General features: G+C 55.3%; 1 pseudogene; it reads left to right on the forward strand.

Moving 5' to 3' along the window:
• Positions 1–1,763: 1,763 nt before the first annotated feature.
• The window catches only part of NR4A1 (nuclear receptor subfamily 4, group A, member 1), a 28,862-nt pseudogene continuing 9,935 nt past the window's right edge, over positions 1,764–20,690 (forward strand).

Here is a 20,690-nt window from a genome sequence, read left to right on the forward strand (position 1 = left end):
CCTCTTTGTCTCTCCAGGCCCTCCCCTGAGGGTTGTCACTGGTAACCAGAGCTGGATCGTCTGGTAAGAGCCGAGGAGCAGCGTCGCTTGGCAACCTGGAGAGCACACAAGATCCAGCTAATCTGGGCTGCTCTGGCAGGCCAGTCCCCTCGCAGCCTCCAGGGCACCTGCCTGCAGGTTAGCAGCAGACCCCCAGAGAAGGGTGCTTAAAAACGTCTACCTGGAGTTCTGGTTGTGGCTCAGCAGGTTATGAACCTGACTAGTGTCCATGAGGACACAGGTTTGATCCCTGCCCTTGACCAGTAGGTTAAGGATCTGGCATTGCCATGAGCTGTGGTGTAGGCTGCAGACTCAGCTAGGATCCCGAATTGCTGTGGCTGTGGCCTAGGCTGGCAGCTGTAGCTCTGATTTGACCCCTAGCCTGGGAACTGCCATATGCGGCAGGAGTGGTCCTTAAAAAAGCCAAAAAAAAAAAAAAAAGTCTATTTCCACTTCAGCAAACCCCAAGTTCTAGGCAAGTTCAAGGAGACCCTAAGGACTGGGCAGGGAGGACCCTTTTTCTCCCCACCCTCCTTCCCCTCCCTCCCTCCCTGTCCCTTTCCTCATTCTTGAGCCCTTTCTTCCTTCACAAAACAGTGAAAAATCTGCAGACCTCTGGGGAGCGGGGTCCTAGCTCTGTTGCAAGCTGTGAAATTTGGGGTAAATCCCTTCACCTCTCTGAACTTCAGACTCTAATCCAGGAGGCAGTCACTAGCAGTTCAGTGCCTAGACTTGAGGCCACACCAGCCTGGATACAAATCGTTGCTCTGCTATTTCTCAGCCATGTGGCATCAGGCATGTTATTTAGCTTCTTGGAGCCCCGGTTCCCCAAATACTAAAGAGAACCCACCTGAGGGCTGTTGAAAGAAGGAAGAAGAGACAAAGCAAGGAAAGTGCTTTGCTCAGTGTCTGGCACATGCCCTCTGCGATGCTCTTTCTCACCTCTGGCCTTTCCCACATACCGTTTCCTCCCCCTGGAACACTCCCCACCATGCTCCACCTCAAAAATATTCCTCACTAGAAAACTTACTTCCTGGGGAAGGAGAAAAAGTATTTCCCTTATCCACCACCATCCCTCCTAAATTACAGTTCCTCATTAAATAACTCGTAGGCATACTGCAGTTCATTTTCTCTTATTTGCAAGGTGGCTGAACAGCAGTTTCCACAACTGGGCTTGTAAGCCACGGCGTGGGGACAGGGGCTATGTCTGTTTTGTTCTTTGCTGTGTCCCCAGAGAGAGGGTAGACCCAGATGGTCTCCAAAGCACGGTCCAGCTTTCTGTAACTCTATGTTTCTTCTTTCTTCCTCCTCTTCGTCTCCAAGTTGACCTAAATAATTTTTGCATCATTTCTTAGGTTCACTGAATCTCCAAGAAGCAGGGTCTAACAGGAAAGATAGCTCAAGAATTCTTAATTACACTCTATTCTTCAGAGAAGTGGCTGAACCAGATTTGGGATGGAAAATCCCAAACCAGCTTCTCTACGGATTTCGCGGCCCCCTTCCTTCCTCAGCCTGGGACCCTCATTCTGGCAGAGAAGTCTGTTTGCAGTACCAAATCCAAAGGAAGAGAACGCCCTCTGGCTTATTTGCATACTCTCGTGCTATTGGTTGGAAGGGAGGCACGGTAGCCAATGGTTTGCAGCGGTGTTTACCCAGTCGCGGCTCCTGGCCGTCCTGTGATGTAATGGAATCCTGGCTGGGCCGCGCGCGACTCACTCCCGTCCGCCTCGTGACGTAGCGGCTTCCCCGGGCCCCACCCGGCGCAGCCGGGTCGGGCCCAGGGCAGCTCGGCCGCCCCCGGGAACGCAGCGTGGGGCACTGCCGAGGCCACACCGCTGCAGCGGGGTCCTGTTCCATCCGGCCTAGCATTCCGGTCCGGGCCCCTCAGGGAGGGCCCGCTGGGCCAGATCTGATCTCTGGCGACGTGGAGAGAATCTGGAAGCAGACAGCAGAGGATTACCAAACTCGATTCCTCTGGGAGTGGATTACTGTCCTCTCACATCGTAAATCACGCTGTTCTCTAACGTTTTGCATTTGTTTACAACGAGCCTGTTTGATTTTGTAATTTAAAAAATAAGTTACAGAGGATTCCTGTTTGTTTTTTAATAAAGAGCCTGGCTTAGATTTAGGGGAAATCTTGGTATTAATGCCAGCTCTGTCACTTCCAACCTGGTGACTTTGGCCACTTTTTGGTGCTGGCCCTGCCGGCCTTCCATGGCAACTAGGGAAGAAAAATGTGGAGGCACTTTGAAAAGCACCCAGCAGGGCCCCTCCCATCCTTATGTAATTTAGGTCATGTATTCCCATCGGAGAGGTGTCCATGGAAGGGCATGATCCCTGCCTGGGACAGCCCCAGGAAGGCCCTGTTTTGTGCCCCCATTTTTTTTTTTTTTTTTTGCCTTTTAATTGCTCCTAAACCTGGGGGTGGTGGGGGGACCCCAGCCAGCTATTTCTCAGGATGAGGAAGGGAACCACAAAGGGAATCCCCTCCATAGCCCCTCTTCTCATTGAGGGCTGAGACCTAAACTGGGGAGCCCCTTCAGGGCCCACATGGGCTGGGGAACCCCCATGCCTCAGGGTGGTGGTGGTGAGAGGGCCTGACTGGGTGGAGTTGGATCATGGGTTTCTACTACTTTGAGATGGAAGGTCATGTGGGGAAGAGCTCTGAGGATCTGGCTGAATGTCCTTGTGCTAAGACTTTCCACCCCAGGATCCCAATTCTGCGCCCACCTCATTACCTGTGAACCCCCCCCCTCTTTTTTTGGCCTCCCCTTGGCGTATGGAGTTCCCAGGGCAGGGATCAGATCAGAACCAAGCCACAATTGCAAACTGCACCACAACTGCACCAACACCGGACCCTTAATCCACTGTGCTGGGACCTGGGGCCAAACCTGTGTCCCAGGGCTCCAAAGACACCGCAGATTCTGGTGTGCCACAGCGGGAACTCCACACCTGTGAGCTTTGAGGCTTCTCCGTGGGATGCACTCCCTTCTCTCCTCCTTGCTGGGTCCTGTCTCTCCCTTCACAATGTGTCCATGTTCTCTTCCAGGAAGTCCTCTCGGATTAACCCTTTAGATTCCACCCTAATGCCAGCTTGAGGCCTCTTGGAGGCTGCCTCTTGGGTCTTCTGGCAATGTGTTCATCATTAGTGTTGGGTCCTGCCTCCCCGTCAGACTGGGACCCAGCTTTCTGTGGAAAGATCTTGTCCTTCTCCCTTAGGAATTTCCCAGAAAGTGGAACAGCCCTGGCCAGGGTCTCTGTTTTCCCATCTAGTCCTAGCTCTTGCGCTTCTCTCCCCTCAGTGTTCCCATCTGGAATATAAGCTGTGTGGAAGTTCCTAGAATCTGTATGGGAAAGAGGAGGGGCTAGGTTAGGAAGGAACAAGATGGGTAGAAATTAGAGCGCTGGTCTGCAGGCAGAAGATCGGGGCTATAGTCCTGGCTTGGCCACTGACTAACTGGGTCGAGACAAGAAGGATGCCGAAATTTGCTGGACATCTGTAATGACATAATGAGATGACATAGCCTTCATCTGTGCAGCTCCTCAAGCTCCCGGATAAACATACCAGCTGGAAAAAGCCAGAGTGAGTACTTTCATGTGCAGCTTCAAGACAAGGTCCCCAACCCTGTCTTCCCCAAGACTTCCTATGTGGAAATGGTGGGCCTGCTACTACATGTCACACTCCTTGCTACATTTTTTTTTAGTGGCTGCACCTGCGGCATATGGAAGTTCCCAGGCGAGGGGTTGAATCAGAGTTGTAGCTGCAGGTCTACACCACAGCCATGCAACACCGGATCTAAGTCGCATCTGTGACCTACCTCACAGCTTGCAGCAATGCCAGATCCTTCACCCACTGAGCAAAGCCAGAGATCGAACCCGAATCCTCATGGATACTATGTTGTGTTCTTAACCCACCGAACCACAACAGGAACTCCCCTGGCTGCACTCTCCTATCTGCTATCAAAGATACACTCTTCACAATTGGGCAAGATGAGTATATTGTTGTCCTCTTTGTGGTTTTTTAAAATGCAGATTCATGGGCCCAACCCACAAACTAATCAGAATCTCTAGGGAGTTAGGAATCTGCACTTTTTTATTTGGCTGCTCCTGAGGCTCGTGGACGTCTCCGGGCCAGGGATCGAACCAGAGCCACAGCAGCGACCCAAGCCACTGCAGTGATAACACCAAATCTTCAACCTGGTGTGCCACAAGGGAACTCCTCAGTCTCATGTTTCTTTTTATTTATTATTTATTATTATTATTAATTTTTTTTGGTCTTTTTCCCTTTTCTAGAGCCGCTCCCACAGTATATGGAGGTTCCCAGGCTAGGGGTCGAATCAGAGCTGTAGCCGCCAGCCTACACCAGAGCCACAGCAACTCGGGATCTGAGCCGCGTCTGCAACCTACACCACAACTCACGGCAACGCTGGATCCTCAACCCACTGAGCGAGGCCAGGGACCGAACCCGCAACCTCATGGTTCCTAGTCGGATTTGTTAACCACTGCACCACGACGGGAACTCCTCAGCTTCATGTTTCAAATGAAGAAACTGAAGCCCAGAGAAGGCAAGTTTCCTCAAGTCACACAGTTGGAGATGGTTAGAACCAGTGTCAGTCCTAGGCCTCTTGAGCCTGTGTTTCTTCTGCCACCTCACTCTGCCACCGCGAGCCACGCAGGTGTGTGTGCTTTTTAGCATTACATATTTTAATGTATATTTTATTTCATTATAAAACAGGAGAATATATAATAAAGCTAAGTTGTACTAAAGTATTTATAGACGGGAGAGACCTCTGTGGGCTGGAAGCCTTCATGGAAAAACTGGTAACTGAGCCTTTTAAAAATTTTTATCCTTCCTGTCCAAATAAATGTATTTCTCCTACACAGACAAATATTTTTAAAATGTATTTCAAAAGTTAGATTTCTGGAAAAAGACAAAGAGGAAGTGGAGGCAGCGGCTTCTTTAGGAAGCCCATTTGGAAGGAACTCCTGGGATAGGAAGGAGAGGAAGGTGGTGGGGAGGGAAAGAGCCAGATTCATGGCCCCCCACCCCCACCCCTAACCCCACCTTGCAACGAAGCCTTGGTTTCTTCATTTCTACGTTGGCCTGATGTTTGAATCTAGGAAAGAAATGTAAAAATTCTAAGAAGATGATTTTGAGACAAATCAGATTCTTGGGATTGTTTTGAAGCAGGAGAGAGAGAGGGGCTTCTGAGTCGCAGCAGGAATTTAGGACAGGTCCAGGAAAGGATTTCCGGGGGTGGGCAGGGGGGTGGGGAGAGGAATGTGGCCCCTGGAATGAGGGCTGAGTGGGGGTGTCGGGCCTCTTTTGGAGAGTTTTGAATGCAGAAGAGATTCTTTGCTGCGTGGGGCCTGGCCTGGGTGCTGGGCTTGATTAGCAGGCTCATAATTTTTTTTTTTTTTTTTTTTTGGTCTTTTTAGGGCTGAATCTGCGGCATGTGGAGGTTCCCAGGCTAGGGGTTGAATTCGAGCTGCAGCTGCCGGCCTGTGCCACAGCCACAGCAACTCAGGATCCAGGCCTCATCTGCGACCTACACCACAGCTCACATCAATGCCAGATCCTTAACCCACTGAGTGAGGCCAGGGATCCAACCCACGTCCTCATGGATGCTAGCTGGGTTTGTTACCGCTGAGCCCCAAGGGGAACTCCATCATGCTCATAATTTAAGGTGGCTCCAAAAATAGGTAGGGGCTGGTGGCCAGGGCCACAGAGCACAGGACTGAGTCCTGCCTGATGGGTATTTCCCAAGGGCCTTGCCTGCCTGGCAGTAGGGGAGCAGACACTGTAACCCCAACCCCACTCTGCCAGCCCCCAGCTCCACTCCTGTGGCCTTGGCCTGGCCTCCCTGAACTGGCCACTCCTAAGTAGGCTTCTGTTGGGGGAGAAGGATTTATTTGCTCAAGACAAATATCATTCTCCCGTTTCCAAAGAGTGTTCCAGTCAGATGGGAAAGGACTCTCACCCCTAGAAGGTCCTTACTGGAGAGGCCTGTGCTTGGTTGGAGTCTATGGTCAACAGAGAGTGGGCCACTCAGGGCTTCCTGGCTGCTGTGCGGTGCTTCTGTGTATTTCCTGCACCAAGCGCTCCTGTGGATGGGGCAAGTCAGATTCCTAGAGGAAAGCTAGGAAAGAGGAGAAAGTAACAAGTGCCTACTGGATACAAGGCATATTCATGGTCCTTGAGTCCTCCTGACTTCTGGTAACTGAAAAGGTGGATAATATCATGACCCTCATTTTATTGGTTAGGCAATGGAGGCTCAGAGGGCTTAAGTGACTTGCCGTTCGTCACACAGTAGTGTGACCTGGGAGCAGCTGCCTCTGGGAATGCTTCTCTCCAGGAGAAATTTCACCCTCCCAGGAAGTCCTGGTTCTCTGGACAGGCTACCTTGTGTGAAAGCCGGACATCCTGCTGGCTGGGCGCCTTGTCCTCGTGGCATATAGGCCAAGGGATGCTGGTGGGACTCTACAGGGCTCAGAGGGCTGGGGCCCTGTCTTCTGCAACCAGCCTAATTGCTGTGTGACTTTGAGTCGCTGCCGAGCCTCTCTGGGCCTCACTTTTTCCACCTCTTCCTCAGGGGAAGCCCCGGGTAAATTTATTTATAACCGAGCTCCAGGTTTGCTGCCTCGGAAGGTGTTAGCAAGGCCACAGACCTCACCTGAAAACAGCTCCGCTCCCCCGGCCGCAGCGGGGCGGGTTATGTAACGGGGTGCGCGGCGAGGGTTGGGGAGGGGGGCCCTAGGGGCGGGGCGCTCGCGGCTATTCCGGGCGCCGCTATTTTTAGCCCCATTGATGAGGCTGCGTCGGCCGCCGCCGCCGGGATTCCGGAGACGTCAATGGGCGCGCGTCACGGTCCCCGCCCGCCCGCCCGCCGGGGGAGGCGCGCCCGGGGCTGGGACAGCGGCGCGGGCGGCTGCGGGCTGAGGGGGCGGGGGGCGCGGCCGCGGCCGGAACTGGGGGGCGGGGGGCTCCCCGGGGGCGGGGGGCGCGGGGCCGCGGCGGCGCGGCCGCAGGAGCGCGAGGTGGCGGCGGCGGCGTCACCGTGGGGGCCCCCGCGACCCCCAGCCGCCCGGCGATGGGGGACCCCACCGCCGCCGAGGCCCTCTCCGGAAGGCGGGGCCGGAGAGGCCAGGTGAGGGGGTCGGGGGGGGCGCTGGGGGGACCCTGGGAGAGGCCCGGGGGCGGTGGGGTCTGCGCCGGGGTGGGGCTGGGGTCGCGCCCGGAGTCCCGCTTGGAAACCGGGAGAGGGGGGGCGGGCGAGGGCAGGGACCGGATTCCCGGCGGAACCGGCTAGCTCCGACTCAGCCCCCGAGGGCGGCGGCCCGTGCTCTCTCGCCCCAGCCCGCCAAGGGTGGGGTTTGGCCCGTGAGGGGCGCTGGAGGTGGCCAGGCGGGAGAAATTCCTTCCATTTCGCCGCCGGCTGCGGGGAACGGGTTCCAGGAGTTCGGGAGCTCGTCTGCCAGGACGCCGAGCCGGGAGGGACCAGCATTGCCCGCTGCAACCCCTTCGTGGGACTGAGCCGAGAAACCCAGCCGGAGAGAGGCTAGACGGTGGAGTCAGGAGCGGGTCTCGTGGAGTCGGGGGCAGACCGGGGATAAGAAATGCTGCAGAAGTGGCATTTACGTGGTTTCCGCTGGGGCATTAATTGGGGTTTGGGGCTGGTACTAGGGGTGTGCTGGGCAGAGATAGGTGAGTTCACCACAGTTATGCCCGAGAGGTGATGATGGATTAGGGGCCTGATAACAGCCTGGCAGGAGGCTCCAGTGCTGGCTTCAGGCTTGGTCCTAGACCCACTCCAAGTGACTTGGATGAAGATTTGAAAGGGAAGCCTGCCTACTCTTTGTTGTGACCTAGAGCTGAGAGGAATGACAATGACAAGCGTATGGTATGATCAAGCCAAGATTCCAATCTCTGGCAGCCAGGCAGAAGGATGGACCAAGCCGAACAGGATGAATGTAACTGATTATAAATGTTAAGGCCTGGGCCGGAATTAAGAAAGTTAGCTGGGAGTTCTCGTCATGGTGCAGTGGGTTAACAAATCCGACTAGGAACCATGAGGTTGCGGGTTCGGTCCCTGCCCTTGCTCAGTGGGTTAAGGATCTGGCGTTGCCGTGAGCTGTGGTGTAGGTTGCAGACGCGGCTCAGATCCAGCGTTGCTGTGGCTCTGGCGTAGGCCAGTGGCTACAGCTCCGATTCGACTCCTAGCCTGGGAACCTCCATATGCCGCAGGAGCGGCCCAAAGAAATAGCAAAAAGACAAAAAAAAAAAAAAAAAAAAAAAAAAAAAAGAAAGTTAGCTGAGGGGTTCCCATTGTGGCTCAGTGGAAATGAATCTGACTAGTAACCGTGAGGACTCGGGTTTGATCCCTGGCCTCACTCAGTGGATTAAGGATCTGGCGCTGCAGTGAGCTGTGGTGTGGGTTACGGGTGGGGCTCGGATCTGGCATTGCTGTGGCTGTGGCATAGGCCAGCAGCTACAGCTCTGATTAGACCCCTAGCCTAGAAATTTCCATATGCTGTGGGTGTGGCCCTTAAAAAAAACAAGAAGAAGAAAATTAGCCGAGAAGTTCAACCCAGTACCCTAGGCCCCAGAGCTTCCCACTCACTCTCTGGTATTGACTGTCAGACTGCTCTGTGTGCATTAAGCATGTCCAGGAAGGGAAGGGTGATGCCTGGCCTTGGGCTTTCTGGGTTCTAATCCCAGCTTTGTCACTTCTTAGCTGTGTGGCCTTGGGCAGATCGCTTAACATTTCTGTGCCTTAGTTTCTTCCTTGATAAAATGTTCATAACCTCCTAATCTCTTCCTTATAGTATTGAGAGGCTGAAATGAGAACATGAGTGCAAAGTGCTTAGTAAGATTTTTAGCACATGGTGTTCAACAGCTATTAGCTGCTGTTTTATCGTTTTGTTTGTTTGTTTTTGTCTTTTTAGGGCAGCACACACAGCATATGGAAGCTCCCAGGCTAGGGGTCGAATCAGAGCTGTAACTGCTGGCCTACACCACAGCCACAGCAACACCGGATCCAGTCTGGGTCTACGGCCTACTCCACAGCTCATGGCAACACCGGATCCTTAACCCACTGAGAGGGGCCAGGGATCAAACCTGCCCCCTGGATGCTAGGTGGGTTCGTTACCCCTGAGCCACAATGGGAACTCCTGTTATTGTTGCTCATAGTAATATGCCCATTTTGCGGTGGGGACCTTGGCCAGTGCAGAGTTTATGCCATCAGGAAGCCACCAGGGCTGTAGAGAGACCATGATCTGTCAGCCATGTCCTGTTGCAAAGAGTTTAGTTAAGAAAAGACTCACACGCTTCATAGAAGGGAAGAGAAGGAGATTCCAGAGGGCCCATGCAGGGCCTGCCTACGCTTTGTTGTGACCTAGAGCCGAGAGGAATGACAATAACAAGCGTATGGTATGATCGAGCCAAGATTCCAATCTCTGGCAGCCAGGCAGAAGGATGGACCAAGCCGAACAGGATGAATGTAACTGATTATAAATGTTAAGGCCTGGGCTGGAATTAAGAAAGTCAGCTGAGGAGTTCCCATCCTGTTACATCAACATATTTTGATTTTAAGGAAGAACCCTCAGACTTTGGGTCTGCCCCCAGATGGAAGGGACAGCTCCTTAGCTGCAGTGTCCTCCCTACCTCCTTCCAAGGGACAGGCTGACCCTCCCCCCAACTCCGTTCTGATGCAGGCATGTGTGAGGCCCCCTCTCCCCCACTCCACAAGTGCTTACTGAGCACCTGCTGGTGCCGAGCTCTGGTTTAGAGACGGGACTTTGCAGCGACGGAGACAAACAGATGAACGCATCCGTCCCATGGAGATAATCAAAAGACGCTGATGTAACAGGGCGGGAGTGGAGGAGAGATGGGCATGCAAACCTGACTGATGAGAAGGAGCTGGCCATCTTATGGCAGTGACTTTCCGGGCAGAGGGAACAGCCTATGCAGAGGCTCTGAGTGGGGAAAGAAAGCCCATGGGCCTGGAGGACCGCGAAGATGGGGAGCAGGAGCCCAAAGTCTGGGCTGATGCTCCCACTGCATTTGCGGGGGCATCACTTTCTCCTCCACCAAGCCCACGCAGCCCACACGGTCTGTCCTCTGCATAGCGTTGATTGTAACTGACCTTGACTCGCTCCCCCCCTGTAACCTCCCGGGGCCTGGGGATCTTGGTTGGCTCCTTGGATCTCCCACTGTTTGTGGCTCACTGTCTGGCTCACAGCAGGCTCCCTGTACATGCTTGTGAAATGAGTGTTGAGCAGGGAATTTTGATCTGGGACAGCAGATGGGATCAGATTCCTGTTCTAAGATGTTATGAATCACTTTCTTGGCACCAACGGGAACCCCGGTTCTGGCCCCTGTTCTCAGATACAGGTGCAGGAGACCGGGGCCCTCAGGTTGGGCTTGACCGTGGTGGGGGGTGTTGGGCCCTCCCACCCCTTCCCCTTCAGCTGAGGGCTGGAAGGGAGAAAAGAGAAGGTTGGTGGGGGCGGGGGACAACGTCCTGACTGCAGACCGCTTCTGGCGTATGGCAAGGTGACAGTGTCATTCTGGGAAGCAGGTGTCGGCGTGGGCTGGGCTAGGTTTGAAGCCTTCTCTTTGGGATTGGAAGCCCTCCAGATGGTCCACATCGCCTTCCGCTCCTACGCTGCCTGCTCCCCATCATGCCCACTGGGACATCGGAGTGCTGGTAGCTCTGTAAGCGGAGCATCTGGGTACCACAGGCCAGAGGAGCTCCCCTTAGCCTGTGAAGCCTGGGTCAGAGGTCAGGAGGGCGAAGGAGTCCATCACCCACCCTCTGGGGCCTCCTCCTCCTCACTCCCTGTACCTCCCACCATGGCAACATCTGCTTCTCTTTTCCCAGACCTCATCTCAGCCTGAAGGGCAGCCTGCTAACCAGGGAAGACCAAGCCTTGGCTGGTAATGCCCTCACCTTGGGGCCCAGTCGTAAAAGGAGAGGGCTGAAAAAGGGTGGACAAAGGAAAGGAGAGGTGTGGATGGCCCTGGCTGAAGGTTTTGGCACCAGCAGGGTCAGGGGGGAGCGTGAAGAGGGTGGAGGACTGGCACACACAGGTGGGCCAGGTGCCCAGAAGTGGCTCAGACTAGGAGTTAGCTTTTATGTATTCTTTTTCAGTTTCTCCTAGTAACGATGGCATTTATGTGAATCCAGCACTGTTCTAAGTTCTTTACACGTATGAACTCATTTTAAGCCTGATGATAACCTTATGGTTGTTAATTTTAGAGATGTCAGTTCCAGATTGTCATTTTCACAGATGAAGCACAGAGAGGTTATATAACTTGCCCAGAGTTGCAGGTGATGGAGCCAGGATTTGATCCCAGGCAACAGGGTCCAGCATCCCCTAGATCAGAGTTCCTAGGCACAAACTGTTTGTGACTGGAATCCCTTCACAGAGGGTTTCCTGAGCATCCCCACTGCTCAACTGGAAGGCTGGGCTGGGGAGTTCCCATTGTGGCTCAGTGGGTTAAGAACCCAGCTAGTAACCATGACGATGTGGGTTTGATCCCTGGCCTTGCTCAGTGGGTTAAGGATCCGGCATTGCTGTGAGCTGTGCAGACGTGGCTCGGATCCCGTGTTGCTGTGGCTGTGGTGTAGGCCAGCAGCTATAGCTCTGATTCGACCCCTAGCCTGGGCACTTCCATATGCCACAGATTCAGTCCTAAAAAAAAAAAAAAAAAAAGGGGGTGCTGGGCTGCCTGGAGATGGGGGCATGGAGCCCCTGCCTGTGAGGGCCTCTGAGGCTTTGGGAGCCAAGCCGGAGCCCCTTAAGGAGAGAGAGGTATTCTGCTATGTGCTCACAATAGCTCTCTTTTCTCTGCCTGCCACTGGGTCCTTTTGTGCACATCAAGGAGCCCCCCACCTCCCCCCCACCAGGATGGGGCATGAAGCTGAGGGACTGGATGATAGCATGTGCCTCCAGGGCCCTGAGAAGCCCCAGATACTGTCTGCAGCTCCAGGCCACACCCCGTGTCCCCAGGCATGGGGCCTCAGCCTGTGACACCCAGCTCAGGGAGGTTCTTGGGCTGGCCTGTCCACCCTTCTGGCCTGGGTCCTGCTTCTGTTCCCATTGCTGTGTTTTCTGGCTCTGCTGTGTCTCCAGGGACTGTCCCCGCTGGCTGGTTTCTCCTCTCTCACACGAACTCTCCCTCTGTAGGCCTCCACCATGGACAGAGGCCAGCCCGACCCCTCCCTGGTGTCGGCTCCTTCTGCCAGGCCCCGAAGGCTCAAGAGATGGCTGAGTATTGTTCAACATCTGTGGGTCTGTCCTGAGTGGTAAGTGCCCTGCTTTTCGTACCCCACCCCCGTGTCCCCAAAGCAGGTGGGGTTGGGGGGCAGAAGTGGGTGCCGAGCTGCCTGAAGCGGATGTGGTTTGGGGGATGGAGGGGGGAAGCCCTGCAGAGGTGGTAGCAACGAGCTGCTTGCTGGGGCAGCGGGGCGGGGTGGGTGGCCTGCGGGAGATCTGATTTCTTCCGTGGTGGGGGTACTACGGGGGCGGGGAAGAGGGAAGCCTGACTTTCTCAGCAGGACAGGCTGGGGGGCTCTGGGCCTGGGTGACATGGGTTTGTGGGGGATGACAGGGGCTCCCAGGGCAGCTTGTGCCTGGTTCCCGGAAGCTGATGGGCTGGGGTTGGGGAGCTCAAGTCCAAGCTGGGAGTGTAGCGGGGCAGATCGGGGGGATGGGAAGCTGGCTTGTTCCTGGAGTGTAGACACTGCACCAGGGGAGTGCATGAAGGGACAGCTGGAACCACCCCATTCCTCCCTGAAAGGGTGGCGACTCCCCCCCTCCTCATGGTGGGCCTCCTGTGGGGTCTGGTTTGGGGAGCTGCCTCTGTGAACCGGGAAGACTTTGCTGACAAAGGGCCGAGACAGGCCCTCCGCTCTTCATCCAACATCCCTGCGTGGGAAACTCTAGCCCAGCTCCTCCTCTCAAGAAACTGAGTTACAGAGGGGAAAAGGGACCTCTCAAGGTCCCACAGTGAGGATGTGTAGATCCAAGCGCAGAACCCAGGACTCCTGGATTCCGGGCAAGCCCAGAGGCCTGGTCAGGGGGTGGCGGACACACCCTCCTTGTGCGAAGTTGTCCCCAGAGAAGGCACAAGCTGATCGGGGGGGATGGGGGGAGTGGGATCCTACCAGGCCTTTGCCGGGGGCCTTGAGCCACTGGGCGACGGTGCCACAGTCCTGCTTTCCATGTGCGAGACAGCTGGAGTCCGGCCTGGCACCCCGGGCAGGGGCCCAGTGATTCCCTTTCTCTTTCCCCAGAACAGAGAGCCATCTCTGAGCCACAGCCCCCTCAGGCCTCGAGGGGTCCTCGGATGGAGGAGGAGCTTGTTCCGTGTCCCCTGCTCCGCGCCCCCGACCCCCCGCGAACACTGTTGCCTGGCACGGGGTTGGTGTTCAGGGTGCAGAGTCCCAGAGAGGCGCCTGGGATGGGGAGGGCGGGCTGTCCAGCCCTCTGCGCCTGGAGGGAAGAGGAAAAGCCCTGGGAGGCAGGCCTCCCGTGCTGGTGCTGGGTGTGCACCTGCCCTCCTGCTGGCAGCAGGCCCGTGCCACCGCCCCCGCTCGGCGGGGGCAGGGAGGGGAACTACTGTAAGGGGGAGAGGCAGGTGCCCCTGGCCAGCAGGAGAGCTGAGCTCACGTGATCTGAAGCACGTGAGTGAGGATGACAGCAGAGGGCTGGGTGTCTTTTGCTCGGCTCAGCCCCCGCCTCCACCCTCAGCTTGGTCTTCCTGAGCAACCTGGCCTTCCCTCAGGGTACACGGTGGCTCCCAAGGGCAGAATTCCTCGTGTTCAGTCCGTCGTCTGCGTGAGGGGGGTGACCGGGTGGAATTCCCATGCCGGATACACTGGCCAAGGCCACCCCGAGGGGCTGCCAGCGGGGGCCCCATGAGTGCTAGAGCTGCTGGTCTTGTGACGTGGGCACCTGTCTGCCAGGCCCGGGCACGGGCCCAGGGTCACGCTCACGCCGGGGCTCCCGTCAGCTGACTATTTTGGGCTCTTGCTGACCTGGGCCAAAGTCAGGCCTCAGCCAAGAGGGCTCCAAGGCAGCTAGCTACCCCTGTCCCCAGAGGCCAGCTCTGGTTTCGGCTATATAAACAGAGGAGGACCCGCCGGCTTGGAGGCAGCTCCATGTCCTGAGCCCACGCAGCTGGTGCACCGCCTGGGCCGGCCAGACAGGCTGACTGGGCAGTCCCGTCTCTTCCCACAGGGCTCCCTGAGGCCACCAGGAAGAGTCCCCGGGATTCTTCCTTGGTATAGTTGTCCTGGGCCTCTGAGAGGGAAAGCAGATCGTGTGGAAGAAGCTGGTGAGTCTTAGGATGGGGGACACTGAGGCACAGAGGGCCGGGCAGTTTGGATCAGTTTCATTGTGCCTGTCCGCATTGTGCTTTCTTTGACCTTGAGAGGAGGAAGGGCGGAGGAGGAAGCAAGGGTGGCCGACCCTCCGGAGGAATGACAGTAAACATTTGACTGCACTTGGGTGATGGAGGTTGGACTTGGGCCAGTTGGTGATTGCGGACCAGGAGACGTGATGCCATCTCTCTCCTTCCCCTGAGATTTGCAACAGGGTCTTCCAGCCTCGTCTCCCATCAACCTGGCCTGGACCAGGCCCTGGTCTGCTCAGGCTGGGGAGGGATGCTGGAGCTGGCTGGGTGTCAGTCAGGTCCCTCCGCACTGGTCCCTGAGTAGGGTCCCTGATCCCCCAGCTGGTTGGGGCAGATCGACGTCCCTGAGCCCTCAGCCCCTGTTCTTGCCTGGCTTCCCGGCTGGGTTGGTGCCTGAGAAGTCGGGCTGGAGCGAAGTCTGGCGAGTCCGCCAAGCAGCTTGCCACAAACACGCTCCCGGGAGCCAGGCCAGGGGCTTGGGCCGGCATGGAATAAGCGGAGCTCCTTACGTGGGAGGCTTCTCGGTTCTCGAAAAAATTTTTTCCCTTTCTGAACGTGAGTCTCTAAATGAATCCAGAGCCTGTGACTAAAAATACTTTAACAATAGGAAAATGCATCAGTCTTTCCGGCTGGGGCTCGTTATCAGAGGGTTTTTATTTTGGAATTTGAAATTTTGCCCAAGGAGGCTGGGCGGAGACCTTGGGCAGGGGCAGGAGGATTTGGTGGGTTGCTGATGGTGGTGGGAGACCCTCCAAGGGTGGGGGAGAGGGGAGCTGGCCAGGAGCTGAGCAGACTGAAGGGCACGGAGGAGGTTTGAGGAGGGTTTACATGAGCTGCGGGCCAACCCTTCCCAAAGGAACTCTGTGATCTTGACTGCGTTTTCCAGCTCTGTCTGGATGTTCTTCCTGAAGTCTGACCTTATTCCTTTATGCTGTAGGTTGATTCCTTCTGGCCTAGAGGGGGCTGAGGGTTGAGAAATGACTGGGCTGAAAATGACCTCTGTGGAGAGAGGCCTGACCTCCTTAATTAACCAGCTTTCTTCAGAGTAGCAATTGAGCACTTGCTGCATACAGCCTGGAATTTTCCTGGTGCTGGGTGGAGCCACATCTCTGGTCATATCTCATTTCCTTTCACTCAGCCCTGGAGAGGGAGAGTTGAAGATGGGGGGTATTATTTATCTCTGGTTCTTTTTTTTTTTTTTTTTTTTTTGTCTTTTTCTTTTTAGGGCTGCATATGGAAGTTCCCAGGCTAGGAGTCGAATGAGAGCTACACAGCCACAGCAACAGGGGATCCGAGCCACATCTGTGACCTACATCACAGCTCACGGCAACACGGGATCCTCCTTAACCTACTGAGTGAGGCCAGGGATCGAACCTCTGTCCTGTGGATACTAGTCGGGTTCGTTACCGCTGAGCCACGACAGGACCTCCTATCTCTGGATCTTGAAGAAAAGGGGTGCTGGCTCCCCAGCTGAGCTGACCGATGTGGCCATTCCCTGCTCACCCCAGCACCTGCTGCAGGTCCCTAGAGTCCTGGCCCCCAGACAGTGTTCCCGTCTCTCTGTTGAGCCTCCCCCTCTGTTCCCGAATTGAATTCTTTTCTCAACAGCACCATGGGGACTTGTGATCTTGTCAGCTCTGGGCAGATGAGGAAACGTCCTGGAGAGGGCAAGGGACCGGCCCCGGGTCACACAGCAGGCCTGCTGGCTCCCAGTCAGCGGTCAGCGATGCCTCTGAGAGTTCCTTTATCTTTTGCCTCTGTTGGGGGCTGGGGGTGAGAGACGGAGGGTGGTGGCTGACCTGCCGGTGTCCTTGGGAGCCTGTTTCCTGGGAGGTAACAACACGTGTGGTCATGGCAGGGCCTGGGCATGGGCCAGGCATTGAGGCCTGGGCCTGACCCTGCATCTCCGGTTCCCAGATCTGCCTGTGGAAGCCCCCCTGAGGCAGTAGGCAGAGCTTCCCTGCCCACAGCACAAATCCCCCTGCCCGCTGTCAGGACAGGAAGAGGAAGTGGCTGGGTCAAGGCTGGTGGCAGGTCCTGGGGCTTAGGAGGGGAAGCTCCCAGGCCCCTTCTCAGGGAGAGGGGGCGACGCTCACTCCCTCTGCCCACCACCAGGGAAGGGCGTGGAGGCCCATGGGTGGGGATGGTCTTGGTGAAAGTAGGGCAAGTTCCTGCCCTCTGCTCAGTAGGGGCGGGGGCCAGTCTGAGGGGGGTGGGGGCAGCGTGGGAAAGGGCTGTGCGGTTCCACTTCCTCCATCTCCTATTTATCCTCTCTCTTGGCTGGAGGACTGGCTGGGGGACAGTGGTGCACTCTGGCTGCCCATTTGGGGCCTGCCCCGGGCTACTTACTGTTGGGATTCCTAAGGGGGCCCCCTGCTAAGGCGGGGGAGACGGGGCCCTGCTCTCATGGTCACACATGCGTCGTGGGGGGAGGGATGGTTTGAGCAGCCATAAGATTTGACAAACAGGGGCCAAGGCCTAGCCAGTGGTTCAGAAAACCTCCTGCAAGACGACCCCTCTCTAACGTCAGAGACCGCAGCCTCTCCTAACTGTAGCTGTGCTCTGAGTAAGTGTTGATATAACAAATACATAATGAGAAACAGCCACTGTTTCTCTGTGACTGCAGGAACACACTTGAATGAGTTCGTACCCAGTAAATTCCAGCCACATCTGCATCCTTTTGAATAAATATGTCTCTCCCATTTAGGCGTGGCTATTTTGTAAATCAGTTTTTATTTCCAAAAGTGTAACATACAAAAAAACATACAAATCATAGATGCCAAATCTTTTTTTTTTTTTTTTTTTTTTTTTGCCATTTCTTGGGCTGCTCCCACAGCATATGGAGGTTCCCAGGCTAGGGATCTAATTGGAGCCTACACCACAGCCACAGCAACATCAGATTTGAGTTGTGCCTGTGACCTACACCACAGCTCACGGCAATGCCGGATCCTTAACCCACTGAGCAAGGCCAGGGATCAAACCCACAACCTCATGGTTCCTAGTCAGATTCGTTAACCACTGAGCCATGACAGGAACTCCCCAAATCTTAAGAGCATATAGTTTAATGACTTTTCCATGGTACACACACCCAGGTGACCAGACTAGGAGCTGGGATGTTTCCAGTCCCTTCAAAGACCCCTCTCGTAGGCACTGCTGTTTTCAGTATACAGGCCACGTGTACACCTGGCTCTGTGGTGCACTTATAAGCATCAAGGCTCAGGGGGCCAGAAGCCACAGCTCTGGAGTTCAGAGGTGAGGCCATTGGATCCAGCACAGAACTGGCAGTCAGGGGAGTCTGAGTCCTGGCCCCCGAGCCTCCATCTCCACATTTATAAAACATGGGTGGTGGAGTTCTCTTGTGGCACAGAGGTTTAAGGCTCCAGCATTGTCATTGCAGCAGCCTGGGATGCTGCTCTGGTTCGGGTTTGATCCCTGGCCTAGAAACTTCCACATGCCACAGGCACAGCCAAAAAAAAGTGCGGCTCCTAATTCCAAACATAGAAAGTTAGGGAGAGGCTTAGGTAGAAGAATCCATGTTAAGTGCCCTGGGCTGAGGTCTGACCTTTGAGCCGTATTCCCCACTCCCCCCACTCCCATACTATCTGGTGAAAAGGTGCTTATTATTATTATTATTATTTATTTATTTGTCTTTTTGCCTTTTCTAGGGCTGCACCTGCGGCATATGGAGGTTCCCAGGCTAGGGGTGGAATTGGAGCTGTAGCCACCGGCCTATGCCAGAGCCACAGCAACGCGGGATCCGAGCCGCGTCTGGGACCTACACCACAGCTCACGGCCACGCCGGATCCTTAACCCACTGAGCAAGGCCAGGGATCGAACCCGCAACCTTATGGTTCCTAGTCGGATTCGTTAACCACTGCGCCACGACGGGCACTCCGAAAAGGTGCTTACTATTAACAGTTAGGCTGGTCCAGGAGGGGGGCATGAGCTGAAGTGTTGGAGGATCAGCAGGATTCATGTAGAATGAAAAGGAACAATGAGCCCAATGGGTGGTGGGAAGGTTGGTCCTGATATTGGGGCAGCGGGAGCCGGGGGTGGCGAGGGCTGATGGGTGGGCCATGCTGTGCTGCGGGAGCCTGACTTTGGGCAGCTGTCTCTGGTCTCCAGCATGACATCTTTCCTGCCCTTCCTGTGTTATCACAGCCCTGCCTTACCTTCTGGTCCTCACCTCTGGTTTTGGATACCTTTCCCATCATTACCTGTCCCTTTCCACCCCTACGCCCCCCCCCCCCCCCCACAGTGAGCTCTTCACTCTGACCTTGCTCTCAAAGGCTGGACTTAAGAGTCTCCATCCAACCTTGGACCAGCTTATGGTCTAGGCCTCCCAACGTTTGCATCAGTTATGCTTTTTCAAGAGTTTCACTCGAGTTCCAGTACTGAACCCAACTAGTGTCCATGAGGATGTGGGTTCGATCCCTGGCCTCTGTCAGTGGGTTAAGGATCTGGCATTGTTGGGAGCTGTGGTGTAGATCGCAGACGGGACTCAGATCCCACCTGACTGTGGCTGTGGTGTATATGCCATAGGTGTGGCCCTAAAAAGCAAAAGAGTTTCACCTTAGCTGGATTCGGCTTTCCTCAGAGCCCCAGGCCACCCTCGCTGGAGGGCATGTGGACAGCAGGTACGAAGCTCCGTCTCCTCTCTCCCCTCTCTCCTCTGCTCCGTGGCTGGATTCCCACAGAGGGACTCTGCCTTTTTCTCCTTACCTATTTTCAGAGTGTAGCAGCTTTGGAGCCCTCAGCATCCCCGCTCCAGGTGGCAGCTGTAGTTGCCTCTCCCACCCTCTGCCTTTGAGGCAGCAAGACAACAGCCTCCAAACCTGCAGTCTCCCAGGGAGGTGGGGCCTGGGCTGCAGGCGCAGATCTGGAGGTTAGATGCTGAGATGTGGAGATTTAGGCCAGGGACCTGGACAGCTCCTCCCCACACTTGTGTTCCCTGAAGCCTCCCCACGGAAGGGTAAGATGGTCTGTGTTGCTTTCTACGTATGGAAAGTGGTGGTGGGGAAGAAGCAGGGCGCCAGGGCTCAGGGCTGCCTCAGCTCTCAGAGAGCTGTTAAGGCTAAAGCTAATACACTTGTTTTTGCTGGTGAGGGTTGGACGTAAGAGCATGGAGCTGGCTGTTGGAATTTCTTTTACTTTTTTTTTTTTTTGTCTTTTTAGGGCTGCACCCATGGCATATGGAGGTTCCAAGGTGAGGGGTCCAGTTGGAGCTGTAGCCACCGGCTTAGGCCAGAGTCACAGGAATATGGGATCCAAGCTGCGTCTGCAACCTACACCACAGCTCACGGTGATGCCGGATCCTTAAGCCACTGAGCGAGATCAGGGATCGAACCCGTGTCCTCACGGATACTTGTTGGGTTCGTTACCGCTGAGCCAGGACGGGAACTCCTAGAATTGTTTTTATTTTCTGAGGAAGACCCTGCTGGGGTGGGGGAGGCATCACAGGGCAGGGTGGGGGGACTGGGTGACTTGGTGGTGCTACCGAGTGAGGTGCAGCTCCTCTGGGAGCCCTTGGGTCTTAATCTGCAAAATGGGAGGGCGTGGGGGGGGATTCATTCTATTAGTGGTTTCAAACCATTTGTTAGGTGTGGCATCCTTTTTTCCCAAGTACAATCTTATGCCCAAGACAAAGAAAAACAAAACTTTGGCTAAAGTGGGGTAGGGATCTTGGATGGGTCCCATTCACATCATCTTACCCACCCTTCGCCCAAGTGGCCGTGAAGGGTCTGTGGGAGATGGTCAAGGCACGGCCAGAGCTCTCATGCTAGGCTCTGACTGGGTCGCTGAATGAGACAGGTGTTCGGCAAAGACCGCTCCATCCATGGTGGACTGTAGGCTTTGGAAAGAGGGTAGACCAGCTGGTTAAGGAGCAGTTTCTTCTTTCTTTCTTACTTTTTTTTTTTTTTCCTCCCCTTTTTGGCTGCCCCTGGGCATATGGAGTTCCCCAACCAGGGATCAGATCAGAGTCTCAGTTTCGACCTAAGCCACAACTGTGGCAATGCCAGATCCTTAACTCATTGTGCCGGGCCAGGGATCAAACCTAGGTCCCAGCGCGCCCAAGATGCTGCTGATCCCATTGTGCCACAGTGGGAACTTCAAGGGGCAGTTTCTTAACATGTGTGAGCCAGGAGAAGGGGAAGTGGCTGGCCTCGCTCAGCTGGTCTGCTGCCTTGAGGCACCAGTGAGACCTGGGTCGTAGCTGGTAATAGGAATG

The sequence above is a fragment of the Sus scrofa genome, chromosome 5 (assembly GCF_054392235.1).
Source record: "Sus scrofa isolate SSC_HxYL_T2T_F1_AM1 chromosome 5, Sscrofa_HxYL_maternal_Yorkshire_Landrace_v2.0, whole genome shotgun sequence".
Lineage (NCBI taxonomy): Eukaryota > Metazoa > Chordata > Mammalia > Artiodactyla > Suidae > Sus > Sus scrofa.